Source organism: Pinus tabuliformis, chromosome 8 (assembly GCF_031772625.1).
Source record: "Pinus tabuliformis cultivar Carrire ecotype Pingquan chromosome 8, CPIR1, whole genome shotgun sequence".
Taxonomy (NCBI): domain Eukaryota; kingdom Viridiplantae; phylum Streptophyta; class Pinopsida; order Pinales; family Pinaceae; genus Pinus; species Pinus tabuliformis.
Window position 1 is genome coordinate 323,575,290 of NC_142294.1, and position 19,278 is coordinate 323,594,567.

Below are 19,278 nucleotides of genomic sequence, written 5' to 3' on the forward strand. Positions count from 1 at the left end.
ATGGAAAACAAGTTGAGAGAGATGGGTAAGGAATTGAGCACTGTAAGACATACATAAGCAATCAGAAGATCTCACTTGGAAGTAGAGAATGAAATGTTAAGAAAACATCTACAAGAAAGGGAAACCCAATTAGCATGCATGGTCAACTGGGTTGTGGAGGCACTACAGTGCAAAAAACTAGCCAAATCATATGGAGTCTACCTCAAAAACCAGTGGCTACAGTTTCAGATCGAGACCTTGGCACAGAGAGGCACCATGCCTTTTTAGGATTATAGACAATTCATGGACCTATGTGACCACAGTTCAATAGAAGATAAGGCAAAGTTGGCAGAGTTTTATTTACATAACATGGCTCCCACCGATATGAACCTATGGGACCCCAATGCTATGTTAGGGGACTTGCAGCAAATGGCCATGGCATCATGGATGAGTCATGGGGAGAAAAGGGCAATAGAAATCAAGAAGTTTATGGCGGAAGAACAAAATGAGCCCCTGATGATTAGAGCAGAGCCATCAGACCCTATGGCTCTCATTAGCACACACCAACTACTTGCAGATGATCCTCAAAGTGCTCCTAAGTACATCAATGATCAAGCCCATGGTATTGCACATTTTGAGGACATGGAGAGATTGGTTGGAGATGATTGCATTCATTCCTATATGAGAAGGTGGAACACACTACGAAACAGTCTATAGATCAAGGAGTATCACGCCCCAAACAGGATGAACGAAGCATTGAGGAGAGTGCCATTGTACAAGCACTCTATGCAAATTTTGAAGTTCAATTGGATTGGCCTCAAGTTGAGTCCCCCACTACTGCTAGGACTGCTAGAGGGCACAAAGGAGGATGAAGAAAGACAACAGTGGGAAGAGGTGGAAAGAAAGGCTAGATTCTATGATAGGGAAGAGGATCTAACATCAGAGGCATGGGATGTCAGGGAGGCCATCAGGGCCATCAAAGATGAAGAGATGGACTAGTTTCTCAGAGGATGAGAAACACATTCAGTAGGGGGGTGATCATGAGCCCCATAAATGGGTAATTATATGGGCTCATTTTGCCTCCTAATTCATGTTAATCCACCATTCTCATTATTTTATTGCATGTTTTTAATTATATTTATGCTAATAGAGTGAATTTGGTTAGTCATTATGCCATGAAGTCTAATGTGTGATTTATGCAGATTTTTGGTCAATTTTGAGACAAAGTCAAAGGTTTAATGAGCATTTGGTAGCCAATATTTAAGGAAAACAAGGGAGAGGATTTGTAGGAGGGTGTCCCCCTCATTTACGACCCCCTACTTCGGATCCTCCTTCAAAAGGCTCGGAGCACAAGCAGCCACATCAATGCATCAAAGGGGAAACTGAGCAAGTGAAGAAGAACTGCTGCCTATCTCTAGTCTTGGGAGCCAAGCCTCCTAGATTTTAGGAGAGTTTTTGGGGCTCCAGTTGTATAAATAGGGGGACTTAGGGCCTCAGTAGGTTATTTAGATGTTAGTGAAAATTTTTGCACTTTTGTTGCAACTCTTGCTCAGCTCGTTTTCAAGCTTACTTTTGTGAACAGTTTCATGTAATGTGATTATTATTTTGATAATGGAGATCAAAAACTTTCTAAGCTGACACTGAGTTCTTCCAGGGGGCTATAGCTCCTGGGTTGCGTCCCAACCCAAGTTGCCCAACACCTCTTGTTTTTATTTATATGTTTTTCTTTAGTTCATGAATTAGTGTTGTTAGATAGATTTTCTTTTCTCTTGGTTAGAATAGGTTGATTCTGGTGATTAACATATCTGTTTCCATTTCAGGTTGCTTAAGTAGATTAAATAGTGATACGAAAAGATGCAAAAATTCCATCAATAGAGCCTTTACCTCCTTTTTTCCCTTTGGGATCATAAGCTGAGGTCAAGACACTCTTGATGTCATAAAAACACAGTTTTGCTTCCTCCATGAAATTTCTAGTGTCACAGTTTGATTCAGAGGTTAATGTTTGCTTCAGATCCATTTTTCCATACTCATTTATGTTTCTACAATAAATCTCTTACCATGCTTTCATTTCCATATACAACTGTTCAACATTTCATTTTCCTAGGTCAGAATTTAGGTTAACATGAGATATAGTTCTGTTTTTTTTGGTGCAGCTAGTTCTTCTCTTGCTTAGTTTCAGTGTTTTGATTTGTAGTTCTCTTACAATACATCTCTAATCATGATAAGTCAATAAATCAGCCATCACCATCTCCTTTGCTACATTTTTCATAGGTCATTCACAACCCTTCACAAATCTGCCCTAATATCTGCACTTTTCTCATAATCTTTCCTCTTGTCTCTTGAACAAATCCAACCATCATTTTCTTTCCTAACCATCCTTGATGAAATAAAAACACCTCAAACTATCCCTCTAGCCTTCAGCTACCCTTTCCCACCATTTTTCCACCTTTAAAATCTCTAAAATAGCCCTCAACATCCTCCTGTAGATCCTCCTATAGAACCTCTTGTAGATCACCTGCAGCCTCCTGTAGAATTTCCTGTGAGTGACGTTTTGAAGTCTGATTGCAGGGAAAGCCTCCAGAAGGTTGCCAAAGGCCTCTTAGGACCCCTCCACACCTTCCTACACCTCTACAAATCCCAAGGTCACCCTCCATCGCCACCTAATCACTGCCACATCCACAAAGGAATGAATTACATGCACAACAATTTCACATAAAATACATAAAAATCCAAAAAAGACAATTTTTCCTCATTTCCTTCTAGAAATAGCTTGAATAGGTGTAGTTACTTCCTTAGTAGGTAATGTCATTCATTTCATAGGTTCTCATCTCTTTTTTTGCAAAATTAGGGGTAGCTGGTAAATTAGGGTTTGCTAGGTTTTGCTTTACATTATAGTCTTCTTTCTCTTTCTGCAAGTAGAATAGCCTCTATAGAGTAAGATTTCCTTTATTTAATCATATTTAAAGCTTCTTCTGGAATTCGCAGAAGTTGGCTTGAGCTCCTAGTGATTTTGCGCTAGCTGACCAAGTGACAGCCTGCAGTGAGAACTAGCACTTGTGCATACAACACCATCACTTCCATGTTTGTTACGAACTACCGGGTTGATAAAAGTAAAGTAGGAAGCCCCAGGAGTTGCAGTATTATTGCTGCAATACTGGTGCTCACCACTTTTTGGCACCGTTGCTGGGGAAGCGTCAAAGTATTTTGTGATTACTGCTTTTCTTCTATTTTCTACTGCAACATTTTGCTAAGTAGTTCATTTCAGCAAAAGTAGAGTAGTTGTTCCTTTCAATTCCTGCATTTCCTTGCTTTCATTTCAATTCTGCAATTTCCATTTCAGCAAAAGTAGATTAACCCTTTCAATTCTACAATTTCCTTTTCAGTAAAATTAGATTAGTCATTTCCTTGCTTTTAGTTCAGTTCTGCAATTTCCTTTCAGCAAGTTCATTTCAATAGTTGCAATTTGTTTGTTCAATCAATTTCAGTTTTGCAGGTACAAGAAAAAAAAACAAAAACAAAAAATAACCCAAAAAAAAAGAGATTCCCTTTCATGCCTTGTAGGAACATAGATAATTTAGGGAAATTCCTACCAAACACCTCCACCACTTCACAAAGCCACCCTTCTCTCTTCTTTGGTGGCAGTGATCCAAAAGAACTTTTAGGTGAAAAACCAGGGGTATTTGAAGAACCTATAGGAGAAGAAGAGGAAGAAACCATTCCTCCTGAGACAATGGCTAAAAATAGAAATGTTAGGGGGAATGGAGAAGAGTAGAGGGCACGTTTCCCATATGAGAGACCAATGGGGACACTAAAATGAAAAACATAAGCCCTTCAGACCTACCTCGCCTACATGGATTGACTATAGAAGACCCTGACACCTTCCTGTTTGAGTTTGTTGTCATCTCTCGAACCTATGACTATGTAGAACATGAGTAGAAGTTGAAATTGTTCCCTTCTACCCTCAAGGATACAGCATGGCATTGGTTCACGAGGTTACCTGGCAACAGTAGAACAACTTTGGCTCAGATGCAGTAAGCCTTTAATAACAAATACCGGGACTGCTGTAGATCAAAAGATACTAAGGAAGAAATCTTTCGAATGACCATGGGAAGTGATGAATCCTTAGAATATTATGAAGAGAGGTTCCAGCTCAATTATAAAAGGGCCAGGTGTACACTCGACCCTGGATCTCTGAAGTTAGTCCTACTTAGGGGAATTCTGGAAGACCTTCTAGACACCCTCCATTTACTGGCTTGGGGGGACATCTACCAAATACCTTATGAAGACATAAAGACTATTTTTAGAAACCATTCTAGGGCAGTCAGAAAGAGAGGTAGGGGGAGTCAACCCATAGCAAGTACCTCCTCAACCAGTTCATCCCTCAAAGGTGAACTTGGAAACATGATGGAAGACTTCAAGAGTGAGATGCTGCAAACTCTTGCCATGCAATTGGATACCTTTCATATCAAAAGAAAACAAGAGGAAGCAAAGAGGACTTTGGCCATTTTTCGTCCTAGGTGCACCAAAAGACATCCTAGGAATGAATGTCCATTAAAATCTATAGAGGTTTGTTCAGTCTGTGAAGAAGATCATTCTATAGACAAGTGCCCATCCTTGCCCGGACTTAAAGTTGTATACCAAGGGGCTGAAGGAGCCACTGAACCACTCTATTTCATGAACCAAAGGAGACTACATGGACCTATACCTTACCAGCAAGGAATGCAAGGGATATCTCAGGCATACTACAACCCCAATCAAGCCACTTCCATACCTTATTGGGGTCCCCCTGCTCAGCCTTCCTAGTCCACACCTCCTCCTTGGTCATACCCATCTTAATATCATGCTCAACTAGCCACTCATTCATTTCACTCCTATGCTTAGCCACAACCTCAGTGGAATGCATCTCATTAGGCGTGGAGGCCCCAGTACAACTCTCCTCCCACTCTTTTTCCTTCACCACCTACTCAACCTCAACCATTGCCTCCTGCTCCACCAAGGCAACCCAAAATGCCTGCTCAATGGAACCTGAACCCAAACAATAGACAGGCTTAGCAAGTATATAGTGGGGAACCATCATGCCCAACCTATGTTGTGGAGATCTAGGAGATTAAACTTCGATCTGGGAAGGTTCTCCTAGATAGCTAGCCTCCTCCTAAGGAGGATGAGGAAGATAAAGAGGAAAGTGAACCGAAAGAAATTCCACCCTTTTCTAAGAGATTGTTGTTGAGGGACAAAGTCTCCTAGGGTTTTTGGTCAACACCCTAGTAGAGCGGGGCTTATCTACAGTAAAAAAAAAGCATTCCACACAGCCATGATACTTAAATAGGCAAAGTACGTGAAGAGAGGTGCACCTGGGGGTCCTCTGTTTGGTTAGATCCAGCCAAGGTCTAAACCCTCTTAGAGTTCCTTTCGATCCTTAGACTTGAAAAACAACCAATTCAAAAAAGTATAGCAATATATGGACCAAGTATCATATAGAAATCAACTTCATAACATATTGAAAGGTAGTTAGTTATACAATTGAAACAATTATTCATACGTAAACCATAACATTAACATCATATGCATGAAGAAGATTGATTTTGGGAACAAGAAAAATGTTCTTTATCGCAGGTAACTAAAATGAAGCAAGGAATGATATCACCTAAATATTCCTCTCACTGGCTCCAAGTGGAAGCATCCTCTAGATCCGTCCAATCCCAAGTCTTCAAAAGGCTCCTTCCATGACTCATACAAAGATATCTCAACTAGTGAAATGACATCATAGCTCAAGGAAACAAGGGGTTCCTGTAATGGGGAGAGTGCTAGAAGCACAAGGATCTTTAGACCTAATTAGGGATAATCTCAGTAGAGTAATTTTCTCTCTATTCTCTCATCCCTTAGGCCTTCCCATTGAAGCCTTTTTATACTTCTCCCAAAGTAGTTTTTTAGTTGGGAATTCGTTGGGAACAATTGGGCCATGGGCACCAATAGGTAATAAACAGGTAAAAGCTGTGATCTCTGCCTGAAATTAAAGAGATTTAATTTTTTTAAGTGTCTTAAGACATATATGTGGTTTGGGTATACCCAGACCTGTGTACACACGCGTTTAGCTTAGGGAAATGTCGCGTATAGGCAGTAAAACATTATTTTTTAAGTATTTGGACCAGGTCTGGAAGGAGGGGTTTCCCTAGGCCATAAATGCAGAATAACAAATATCAAGGGTGAGATTTGGAGCTATAATAAATGCCCCCTAATATATGAGGTCAGAAGGGGTACATGATGGCCAAAATGTATTAAGTACATGGAAAGGAAACCTGTCAGAAAATGAGAAGGACTTCACCAGATTTCAGCTTGCCAAGCCATAAAAGGAGATCAAAAAGAAACACTATCTAAGGTGGGCATACCCATGCTCAGAGAAAGTAAAGCATGTCTGCATATCAAGTACAAGCAAATCCACTAAGTATACAATTATAAAAGATTGAAAATACATAATGGATCATCTGATCATGATCGAACAAGTATATGTATGACTATCACATATAAGAATGTCAATGATGCTGAAGGATGAAGCTAATAACTGATATCAAAGACTGATCCCAATATTACCAAATGAAAATGATGGAATAAGACGACATACACTGCAAACTCAGGTGCCATCATATAGAATGTCGCCAGGAATGACTACAACATATAAGGTGGAATGGTATCAACTAGAAGCAACAGGAGCAACTGTCAAGTTAACCAATGAATGCTGATGCAACCCGAGGTCTTCACTGACCACCGTGGTAAATTTCTACACAATGGGAATAAATGATCTAAAGTCGACCATGTGAGAAATCATTTGATTGCTAGTCAATAATGTATATCGTTAACAAACGTGAAACTACTCACCGATAATGATAATGAGAGTCAAGGTACCCAGTACAATCTAAAAAGTGCGAAATAGATGAGCTAGAGTCGAACACCTATAAGAATCTATCAATCAAGAGACAATGATGGTTTCCCACTGTCAATAATGAAGGATCTGCCACTAATGACTGTAAACCCCAAGGTACTACCAAATGGACTCTAGACCTTTGCCCTAGAGCAATGAGTCGTAGTCGATGGGGAATGATCTACTAGAAGGAATGAATTAAGGCATCCTTCATCAATCTAGTGTGAGTGTAACTCGCAGGCCAATAATGTGGAAGGAATGGATGAAACAGGTGTAGTAACCTAACCGAAGCACGTTTTTGGCATACACAAGATGTGGCTAGCGCACTATAGAAACCCTCTAAACTAACCAATGATGAAAGCTGACAGAGAGGTGAGGTATCCACCAATAGGGCCAAATGAAAACCAAGGTACTGCATGAATCCTAATGTGTGATATGTAAGCTGATGTCGAACACAAGGGAAACCACTCAGTCAAAGACCCATGATACTGATCAATGTTGAGCACAAGGTGACCTATCAATAATGAAAATAAGGCCAGAGTGTGGCTCTAGGCCTGTCCTCAAAGCAAGATGTCATCGTTGATAAGGAGCAAACCCGCAAGAAAGAAGTCAATGGAAACCTTCTCAAACTGGCACGAGTAAAGGACCAATATAACTGATGTGATGATGGACAAGACACGTACAACTAGGGATGGCCGACTAAAAAATGAGTCAACAAACACTGCAGAGAGGCTGACTTAGGCTAACATCACTTCAACAAAAGCACAACCCAATGATGACTATGTGGCAGCATATGATGACTCTGTATAAGTTCGTCATGCAGGAGGCATGAACGAACTCTCCATATGATTGGAAGAGATAACCAATTGGAGGAGAACTAACTCAATAACAAGTTTAAGGCTTACCTAAGTCAAACTAAATCCCACCCAAATGGAGGATACTTTGTTTTGAGTGCTTTGTTCAAGGGTGACACGACTGACACTAGCTGCCAACAATAAGTGGAAATATGGTCTCGTTCCCGCTCTTTTTTGGAATATACAATTTTTTTTGTCTTTTTCTTAAAGCTAAAAAAAGAATAAAAGAATGCTATAGTATAGTGGAAAGAACGAGTGTCGATGAAGAAAATGCTCTAGTTCCTAGGATTGGAACAATCCTATGCTCAATGCAGGGAGGCGAAAACTGGTCGAAGACACTCATAGGTATGCTCCTTCGACGGGTCATAAGGTGTCAACTTGCAGAAGCTAAGGGATTGCAAGTTTGATTTTGCAGATGACATGGTCAAAAAGTGGCTTAAACAGGAGTCCAAGTGAAGTCAGCTCAAGGCCAAAAGGTGAAAATGGTCAAAATGCAATGTAGTAGTATAACTCAACGCGAAGGAGCCTCTAGGGTATAAGGCTAGAACAAAGTGAAGAAGCAAAGAGGAATGAGTCTTCATCACATAAGTCATGGCGGAACTACAGAGGACTCCCGAGCCTACTCAAATCGAAGCAGCATGGGCAACAAATGTCAATGAGGTACTAACTACAATGCCCATGAAAAGGATGGCTCTACCATTGTGCCATGGTTTAAAAAATCAACAAGTGAAGATGGTTTACCAACCATAACATTATGGGATCGACCCTATGGAAAGTGTATTGACAAATGGAGGCTAGTATGCATAATGTAATGGAAAAATGGCTTCCCTAACCTATATGCCATTGAGAAAACGATACCTGCCATGACAGGTCAGCAGTCATGGAACCATCTCGAAATTGTCAAAAAAGCATCTAAAATGTCTTGAAAAACAAACTGTTCTCAACATTCCAAGCTCCCAAGTTAAAAGTTACATGAGACAAAACAAAATCAAGTTTTGAAAAAATTCTACATTTTCAAAGCTTATAAAATATTTTTTTGACTCACCATTGTTACCATTTGAGTTGAGAGCACAAGGAGTGGAGAAAAGAAGCAAGCTTTACCATTTGCTGAATTCAACCGTTCAAATCTTCCCAAAATCACCAGTTAACCCTTAAACTTGTCTTGCATTCATTTTTGATTGGTTTTAAAAATTTTAATTCAAGTTTCACCGTTGAATTTATGTCAAAAATTTTGTCGCAGCGTATACGCAGGTTGGCTATATGCAACCTACATATACGCAGGCCCTAGATGCGACTTTGTATGAAACAGACCCGTGTATATGCCGTTTAAACTTCAAAACAAAAAACTAACGGTCCAAACTTGTTTTTTCCTCAGGATGCCAGTCACTTGGAGGGAAAGGGAGCATGCCATAGTGGATGATGAGGTTATGAATGATCCACAAGCCTTGGATGCCTTAAGAGGATGCAGTTTGCTAAAGTTCTTCAAAATGCCAAATATGAAGGCAAATACTTGCTTACTCAAAATGCTCATTCACTACTGGAGCATCGAGGATGACTCATTCATGATTGATCAAATGCCATTGAAGATAGAGATTGAGGATATCTATTTTATCACAAGCCTTTCCCGAAGGGGAGAGGTAGTACATTCCACGGGCCGATCATGAGGTAGCCTCTATATCGAGGACTATGTGCATATATATTGCCCAGGTCAACCAGAAAAGATTGGAAGCCAAATTCCAATCAAGCAAATGGAGAGTTTATCATTGAGGATCATCCTGTTCACTATAACTAGAGTGAATATATCAGCTTCTTTACACGAGGCTTCATGGCTTGCCATGAACTTGGCGGTAGACTGTCTCACCAGAGTATTTGATTGGTGTACTCCTCTTCTCACCAACTTGAAGAGCGAGCTATCATCTATGAAAAATGGCCAGACCAAAAACTTTGGGTATGGGACCATTCTATGCTCCTTATTTTTTGAGAGGGTCTCAGCGCTATGCCCTAGAGTACCAGTTCTGATCAGTAGCCTACGAGATCCAAGGATGGGCAGGTGGGCTGATTGAAACGACTAGGCGGCGGGGATGTACCACAGACAACTTTTGATGATGATTTCTTCTCCTAGTGGGAGTAGTAGATCATCACAGTGGATGATTACCCTTATTCCGGCTTGGATTTCTAGGGAGATCCAGATCTAGCTTTACCACCAGCTGCGGCATGGGGCAATATAGGTAACAAATGTTTTTGATTTTTATGATTTTTAAAATATAAAAATGAACTTGAAAAATGTTTTTTTATGGGATTCAAATGACTAATATAATGATCACATTCGAGATATTGGGCTAGTACGACCAGATGGATTCCCACGGCATGGACGTCGCGGCTGATGTGCCGAAGAGGCAGCTGCTGATACAGAGCGACTCCTACAAACAGTTCAGCGGAACTTGGTGAGATTAACTCACCGACTACCCATGGAGGTTGTAGAGGATCTCCCTATAGACATGCAGTGTCATGTGGTTGGCATGCCACGAGACTGGGTTTAGACTCTTAGGTGTGTGGCCAAAGCAGTAGTTGCAAACTTAGCCACTCATCCCGAGCCGAGGCATTAGATGTACTGGACATGATTACGGGCATTTGAGTCCCAATTTTTGTATATTATTTTGGATATACTTATGTACACTCGGGATGTTTTATGATATCTATATATATATATATATATATATATATATATATATATATATATATATATATATATATATATATATATATATATATATATATATATATATATATATATATATATATATATATATATATATATATATACAGTTTCGACTTTTTGATGCTTGATTTTATTGTGATGAATGAATGATGTGCCAATCTAAAGCTTGATTAGCGATAGAATCTGCTAACCAATTATGAGATCTTGGAATGTGAAAATAATTAATGTAAGTAAATGATCTTTGCAATAACCTCATCCTTAAATATTGGTGATATAAACATGGATCCCTTATTCGATAAATGTTATTCAATTGTGACACTATCAGTTGTGAATCAGGATAGACTACCAATGAATCGATTCCATAAGAAATAACTTCGGATAGTAAATTAATGATGGTAGTATACTCAGCCATATTATTTGATGTAGGACCAATACATACTCCCTTTGACACTGTTATCACAAAATCATGTACTGATGGCTGCTAATCAGTTAGACTTTATGTAACTATTTCAGACCAGACTCTTGGCTAAGGATTAGCCTCCCTAACCTGAGAGGGCTCTCTCAAGACAAACTACTGATTGTGATTAACACTAAGAGGGCTAACTCTTGAAATGAGAACTTAATAAACATGCTGGTTGGACAAACAACATAAGATTTCTTCCATTGGGCTCATGGAGTCAAACACCATTTCAGTAAACCATTCAACTACTCATTCATGGAAGTCAAGGCATGTAATGTTTAAACACTCAAAACATTTTACCAATGAACCTCAACTCATAAATATACACAGGAAATCAGAGCAACAAGGAGAATTCAGAGTGATTGTATATCTATAGAGTTGTAAAACACAAAAGATAAGACCAAACCAGATACATCTTGAGCATTTGAACAAAGTATGAATCTTGAGAAGAAAAATTAGTCTATTATATTACTGCAACAAGTTTTTTACATAAGCCAACATAAAAACTCTGTTTTTTCCAAAAAACATCCAACCCCTGTTACATAGATCATTCAGCCATATATAGAAACCTGACTCTAACTACTTGGAGCTTCCTCCTCCAGCATGAGGGGAGCTCGATGACTGCCTATGATGACACCTACTAATTTTTAACTAACTATTAATTACAGCTGACTATTAATTGACAGCGCTGGACTCCTAAAACAATTAAAACTCTAATTCTACATCATGCTGGAAATAGCATTCATTACAACCCTACGAGAAAAAGGAGAGAACAGGCTCATTCTCTGACAAGTGGCTTCTTTTAGTTTGGCTGTGATAGGTGTCTGTAGCTGCTTGCTGGCCTTTAATGTAACATGTTTTCCAACACCCTGAAATATAGGAAACTGTTCCTGTTTGTCGGTCCTTGGTTTGCCTCAACATATTCGAATCCAAAGAAGTATGCTTTTATCCTTTAATTACCAGGTTTCCACGTCCATGATGTGCTGGCCATTTTTTATGTGTGAAGACAACACCTTTCAAAGATTTGCTGATTTGTCAATCATAATTGATTGGCTGAACTATAACATGCAACTACAGCAGTTTCGTAGCGCGCTACGAAACTGCTGTGTAATCACAAAACACAGCTTTAACATCAAAGTCTGACTGTCTTGAGCCTCATTTATCTTGACATTGTTTTGGCTCATCTACTTTAAACTTTGCATAAACAGACTTGTTGATCCTCGCACTGCTTGACAGATTTTTCACCTGCATGAAAGATTGAATCTACAGTTGCTGGAAGACTACACCTCTTAGTCACCTCATTTATGAGATTTTTTATCATCACTTGGTTATAAATCTTATCAAGGACTGCAAATCGATTGCGAGCAACAAAAACAGCAGATCCTCTAAGAAATACCTCTGGAATAGCTATATCAACATTTTCAGGCTGTTGACTCATTTCCACAATTCCACTTGCATTATCAGCTATTGGCCCAAACACATCCATTGTCAAAACATATGCTGCAGTACTAAGCATTCCCATAGAGATGCTGCCTCCCAGACAGATTGAAGAAAGGTGATGGTTCCCAAGTAGATCATAGCCAAGGTTCCATTTGTCTTGCTAAGTATGCTTGGTACATTGTCCTTTGCTGGGAAAAAGATATGGACCAATGGCGTCCCACCAATAAGAATCCCCATCAGAATACCATATAAAGGTGGGTTCATGATACGCTGAAACCAAGCTGTGCACATCTGAAAGAATGGCCTACTTCTACCCCCGTTCAAATGGGAACTTTTCTCATATGTACTGGTGAACATTTGATAACCATAACTCCATAGGAGAGGAGACCATCCAACCGTAAAGAGAGCCACAAATCCAGCTGCTGTACTTGCATCATTAGATGGAAGTATTCCAGAGAGTATCACCAAAGGAAGGGTAACAGTGTTGCCAAATGCACAAGCCGCAATAACAAGAGCCTCACTTTTGGCCAATACATCATCTCTTTCATTAGGCTCTCCTTCACACAAGGAGCCATTTGAAGCATTTGCTTGTATTATGCAACTATTGTTTCTTATTAGTATGATCGCTGCCTTACCCAACATGGCTCCTACCAATATCTGTAAGATACTAATAAATGGAATCAAAAGAAGTTCTCCAAGAGGATGAAATGCCATTGTTTTGGATACTGTTGACATAAGGAAGCAAGGTATTGTTAACCGAAATGCAACCTGACTCAAAACCGTGGAAGATTCAGCAGGTAGCTGTCCTGATTTCTGCAACCATGCAACGAAAATGCAAATTGCAATGAGATTGACAGATGTCTGTAGGGAACTTTGAAGCAGGCTCGTCCCTGAGCCAATCGTAGGGAGACTAAGGGGAGCTGGCTTTAGTGCACAAATGGGTCTAACTTTACCGCTATTTCTCCGTGCCGTGCTTAGCATTTCCGGCTTGTTAAAATGTAAGCATCCCGCGCCATATTCTGAATGTTGAAACAATTTCTGGGACCGAGAGAGAGATTTTTCGAATCTTTTGTGACCAATTTTGAGGATATAAGTACGAAATCGACAAAGAATTGCCCGCCCATATCCGCCCAATGGCTATCCCTTCACCACAGTCCCAACTTCAGTTCTCCCTCACGAAGAATACCCCTAAATCACTCAAAAATTCCATAGCGGCCTTGAAGTGATAGGTCTTGAAACATGGACCCGCATTCCTCTACAAATCGAACAACAACCTCTTCATTGATTCATGCAGTGATGCCGGATCATTTTGCATACAATGCGATACACTGATGGAGACAATGCAAGATAAAACAACTTTCTAGAAGACCCTTCTGCCCCATTCTTCGATTCTTCATATTTCACAATTTCTTCATTCCGTTTAAGAAAACGTTCCTCCTTGTCATAAGCTCCAGCAACATATGAGACCAAATTCAGAAAATCTGAAACAACTTCAGTAGGATCTTTAGTGGAATCTGCCTTTGCTGGTTTCAAGTGCTCTCGTAACTCAATACTAACAGGTTCCTTGCTGCGTGTACCATTTTGAGAAGATCCATAGCCCTTTGAACTCTGCCACATACAATGCAACTTAGAGAACCAGCCTTCCCCTGCTTCCACTTGTTTTATTCAATGCAAACTCATCTTTAACGACATCAGTTAATATAATTCCAGCCCTTGTGCCACATCATCAACAGATACAACTGCGACCATAACACCTCAATGCTTGAAGATATTTCCAACAGTTTCATTCCATCACAATATTGAGCCTCTGACACTGTCGCTGACACATCATTTAGAGTGAGGGACATTTTCTGAGAAGGAACACCTGCGTCCCTCTTATCGTCTGTCATGGCATCCTCATAGCTATCTTCGATATGCGCAGAGACCGAGGGGGCTTCGCTGGCAGTCTCGGCACCCCATTAGATTGCAGGGCTTCAGAATTGTGTAACGTCGGCACCGCCCTGAATTTCTTATCATCTTTTCCATCCTTGTTAATATCAATTACAGTCTTTTGGCCATGATTTGGTTCTAGTTCTGAGACATCAACTGAAACCGGCGTTGCACGTTTCACACCTCTCCTCTGATTTTGATACAGCAGTTCCGTCCTCCAGTCTAGCCTCATATTTAACCAAAACTTCATCAGCTTCTTTTGGGTGCTCCCATTCCTCCCCTTCCTTGATAATTTTCTTAAAAATGCTCCTATCCTTGCAGATATCCTTTACACTAGCCCAAGAGAGCAATTCAACATCGAATTTCAGAGTCGCATTGGGTGGAATTGTAGGTGGCGATCCCGATTCTAGAAGCGTAACAAAATTCAAATTTTCAATCCAAGAGGCCATGCATGTCAATACTTGATGTTGAGCCATGATATCAACAGCATCTAGTTGTCTTAGCATGATTTCCTCACACAGGAGTTCACTCAGCTCCGGATGCCCCTTTGCTAGCTTTGCAGAGAGATGATATTGGAACTGTTGATAAGAATCTGGAAGACTGCCAACAACTGCTGCCCGATATCGACCTGCGCCTTCACCTTCTTCTGCCCACTCTCTAATAGACAGGGTCTCAAGCATTTGCAATGCAACATCTCTTATTTGTCTTGAGGGATCAACTACTTTGTAAAGTATAAGGCTTAGCAACCTCTGGGTTTCACATTTGGAAGTTCTCGCCGCATGTACACTTCTGCCAGAACAGTAAAGTACCCATCTGTGATTGATGAATCCGATGAGTAGCACTGGTTTATACATACTGGAAAAAGATACAAGTTGCTTTGAAGAAGATCCATTAGAGCTGTTTTTGCAAGTATAACTCTAGACTAGCCCCCCCTCTCTGTACAATAGGCATGCTAGGATTTTAAATCTCCATTGAAAACTCGAACAAATCCCCAATTTCGTAGCACGCTACGAAATCACCTAAACAGGAAACGCTACGAAACTGCTAAAAAGGATTCATGCGCTGCGAAAACACTTTGTCCTTAAGCTAGGCTAAAAATTTTGGCAACAGAATATCCAGTGATAACAGTGGCTCCACTTGGGATAGTGTGCCCTTGTGGTGCACTAAGAACCTGCAGTTCCAGTGCCTTATAAAATTTATTTGACAAACAGAAATTTGCTTGACCAGCATGACTGTAGGAGAAAGAAAGCTACTTCTACTGAAAAATGCTCAGTTGACCTTGAGCTTATTTTGCATTTACCTACCTACCTACCCTAATAATTCAACTTCTTTCTGCTCAATCAATATGAAATTTCCAATATAGCCAATCCTTTGTTTTATCTGACATTTGATTTCTTTGACTGCATCGGAGTTCAAAGCCAATATGATCTTGTGATGACCGCTGCCACTGAAATTATCTCTGATCTCTAGAGGAAAACTGAAACACTGGAGAGTAAAACTCTTCCATGTAATCAGCTATAGGATCCCAGAATACATGATCAGCTTATTTTTCCTTGTAACTTTCCAGCTGTGCAAACTGATCTTCAACAGCAGTGTTCAGTTCCTCAATCGTGAAAGAGAAAGGAACCAGCATTCTCTCCTTGCGTTCTGCCATAGAAAACCTCTGAAAATAATGATCATGATAATGAAAACTATATGCCTGAATTTGTCCTTCTAAACCTTCAATTTCTTTTTCAAGGTCCTCAGCAAATTCATCCAAAAATCTCATCCTATCCTCTGCCTTGCAGTCAAAGGATCTTAGATATGAGGACAAGGACAAAGAAAAAGATTCATTTGTTTCTTCTTTACTATGATCATTATTCCATTGTTTAAAACCTTCCACGGAGGGAGAGTCTGCCACCACCTCTGACCTATCTATCCATTCCTCCAAAAACATAAGCCATAAGTCCTGAAATGACTTAATGGATTTGATAGGAAAACTTTCAATCCATTGTTTGCATTTCCCTTGAAGTGAATCATAAAATAACATAATGCAAACATCCTCATGTTTAACTCTAAGAAGCTCAGTAAAATGACAAAAATCTGTGATATGCTTCAGAGTTAAACTCAAATCTTCTCCATTGAATTTGGGACCATTCCTTAGAAAATATGCATCCTTGGGAAAATGATTTGGGAAACCATGAATTCCTGAAAAATCTATGCATGCATACCTTGAACTAAGAATGGTAGCTTCTGGGTCTTTCATAACTCCAGTGGAATCACCATGAACCTATGAATTTCGAATTCTTCAACAATGGAGTCGCCAAGGTAGTTTTGCAGCCTCAAAAACCTTCTGAGCTCCTGCTACCTTCAGAAGTTCAGCTTCATAATTTCGGGAAAGAATAATCTTCAGGCTCCCGGCAGACGCACCAAAATGTTATCACAAAATCATGTACTGATGGCTGCTAATCAGTTAGACTTTATGTAACTATTTCAGACCAGACTCTTGGCTAAGGATTAGCCTCCCTAACCTGAGAGGGCTCTCTCAAGACAAACTACTGATTGTGATTAACACTAAGAGGGCTAACTCTTGAAATGAGAACTTAATAAACATGCTGGTTGGACAGACAACATAAGATTTCTTCCATTGGGCTCATGGAGTCAAACACCATTTCAGTAAACCATTCAACTACTCATTCATGGAAGTCAAGGCATGTAATGTTTAAACACTCAAAACATTTTACCAATGAACCTCAACTCATAAATATACACAGGAAATCTGAGCAACAAGGAGAATTCAGAGTGATTGTATATCTATAGAGTTGTAAAACACAAAAGATAAGACCAAACCAGATACATCTTGAGCATTTGAACAAAGTATGAATCTTGAGAAGAAAAAGTAGTCTATTATATTACTGCAACAAGTTTTTTACATAAGCCAACATAAAAACTCTGTTTTTTCCAAAAAACATCCAACCCCTGTTACATAGATCATTCAGCCATATATAGAAACCTGACTCTAACTACTTGGAGCTTCCTCCTCCAGCATGAGGGGAGCTCGATGACTGCCTATGATGACACCTACTAATTTTTAACTAACTATTAATTACAACTGACTATTAATTGACAGCGCTGGACTCCTAAAACAATTAAAACTCTAATTCTACATCATGCTGGAAATAGCATTTATTACAACCCTACGAGAAAAAGGAGAGAACAGGCTCATTCTCTGACAAGTGGCTTCTTTTAGTTTGGCTGTGATAGGTGTCTGTAGCTGCTTGCTGGCCTTTAATGTAACATGTTTTCCAACACCCTGAAATATAGGAAATTGTTCCTGTTTGTCGGTCCTTGGTTTGCCTCAACATATTCGAATCCAAAGAAGTATGCTTTTATCCTTTAATTACCAGGTTTCCATGTCCATGATGTGCTGGCCATTTTTTATGTGTGAAGACAACACCTTTCAAAGATTTGCTGATTTGTCAATCATAATTGATTGGCTGAACTATAACATGGAACTACAGCAGTTTCGTAGCGCGCTACGAAACTGCTGTGTAATCACAAAACACAGCTTTAACATCAAAGTCTGACTGTCTTGAGCCTCATTTATCTTGACATTGTTTTGGCTCATCTACTTTAAACTTTGCATAAACAGACTTGTTGATCCTCGCACTGCTTGACAGATTTTTCACCTGCATGAAAGATTGCATCTACAGTTGCTGGAAGACTACACCTCTTAGTCACCTCATTTCTGAGATTTTTTATCATCACTTGGTTATAAATCTTATCAAGGACTGTAAATCGATTGCGAGCAACAAAAACAGCAGATCCTCTAAGAAATACCTCTGGAATAGCTATATCAACATTTTCAGGCTGTTGACTCATTTCCACAATTCCACTTGCATTATCAGCTATTGGCCCAAACACATCCATTGTCAAAACATATGCTGCAGTACTAAGCATTCCCATAGAGATGCTGCCTCCCAGACAGATTGAAGAAAGGTGATGGTTCCCAAGTAGATCATAGCCAAGGTTCCATTTGTCTTGCTAAGTATGCTTGGTACATTGTCCTTTGCTGGGTAAAAGATATTGTTATAGACAATTTTGTGCCTTACAGCAACAAGCATGAATTGTCAATAATCCAAGGGATCCAAAGTTCCCTAAACATGATGTTCCTACCCCTAGAGGAACAAGGTCAGCAAACCAACAGCTCTCAGATCAGTTCTCCACCTGAAAACACTCAAAAACAAGCAATCCTGAAATCAAAGCAGGTGCTCCACTAGGTTTCTGCGCTGAAACTCAGTTGCTCCATGGTGTACCTGCGTTGCAAAGCAAGTGGGGCAAAGGCCACCTGTGCTGAGCGAGAAGGGACAAGTGGCACAGTGAGTCATTGCTTTGGAATCTTCCAAAAATGACACTTGGATCAGGTATTTCACCTTGTGATGAGTCAGAGGCTCTGTTTCTCCAAGTGGAAGCAAATTTCTCCAAGTGGACTCAAGAACTGAAGATCAACTAAAGATTAACTGAAGAGAGAGAGGACACAAGGCAGCTACACATCAGTTGCAAGCTGACTCGTCCTTTCTCAATTCATCTATATATTGAGCTCTCTCCTATGAGCTCAGGAGGCTGGAATTTTGTGCAAAGTAATGATATGCTGTTGGTTTCACTATCGAGTTATTGGGTGATTGTTTGAGAGAGGTGAAGAAGAGCAATTCTTTCTGCTGGGAGGTGTTGCTGGGTTGGAGCCTTCAATGGTTGTAATACTCTCAGAACCTTTATTTCTTCATTAATAAAAGCTATTGAGGTTCTTCTATGTGCTCTTGTTTCAATTATATATTGTGATGATTGCATGTTTGGTTTACACTAATCCATGAACCAGTTATGATTGCATGCCTCTTGTAGTTTCCTTCTTTGTTATTTTGCAGGATCTCATCGTAGCTGGGCGAGCAGAAGAACAAAGAGCTAGGAGAAAGTGGCCAAAGAGAAGAGTTTGGATTCGACATTA

At 39.9% G+C, this 19,278-nt stretch overlaps 1 pseudogene; it reads right to left on the reverse strand.

Moving 5' to 3' along the window:
• The window catches only part of LOC149235447 (phosphatidylinositol 4-kinase beta 1 pseudogene), a 53,196-nt pseudogene extending 40,782 nt beyond the window's left edge, over positions 1-12,414 (reverse strand).
• Between the last annotated feature and the right edge of the window lie 6,864 nt (positions 12,415-19,278).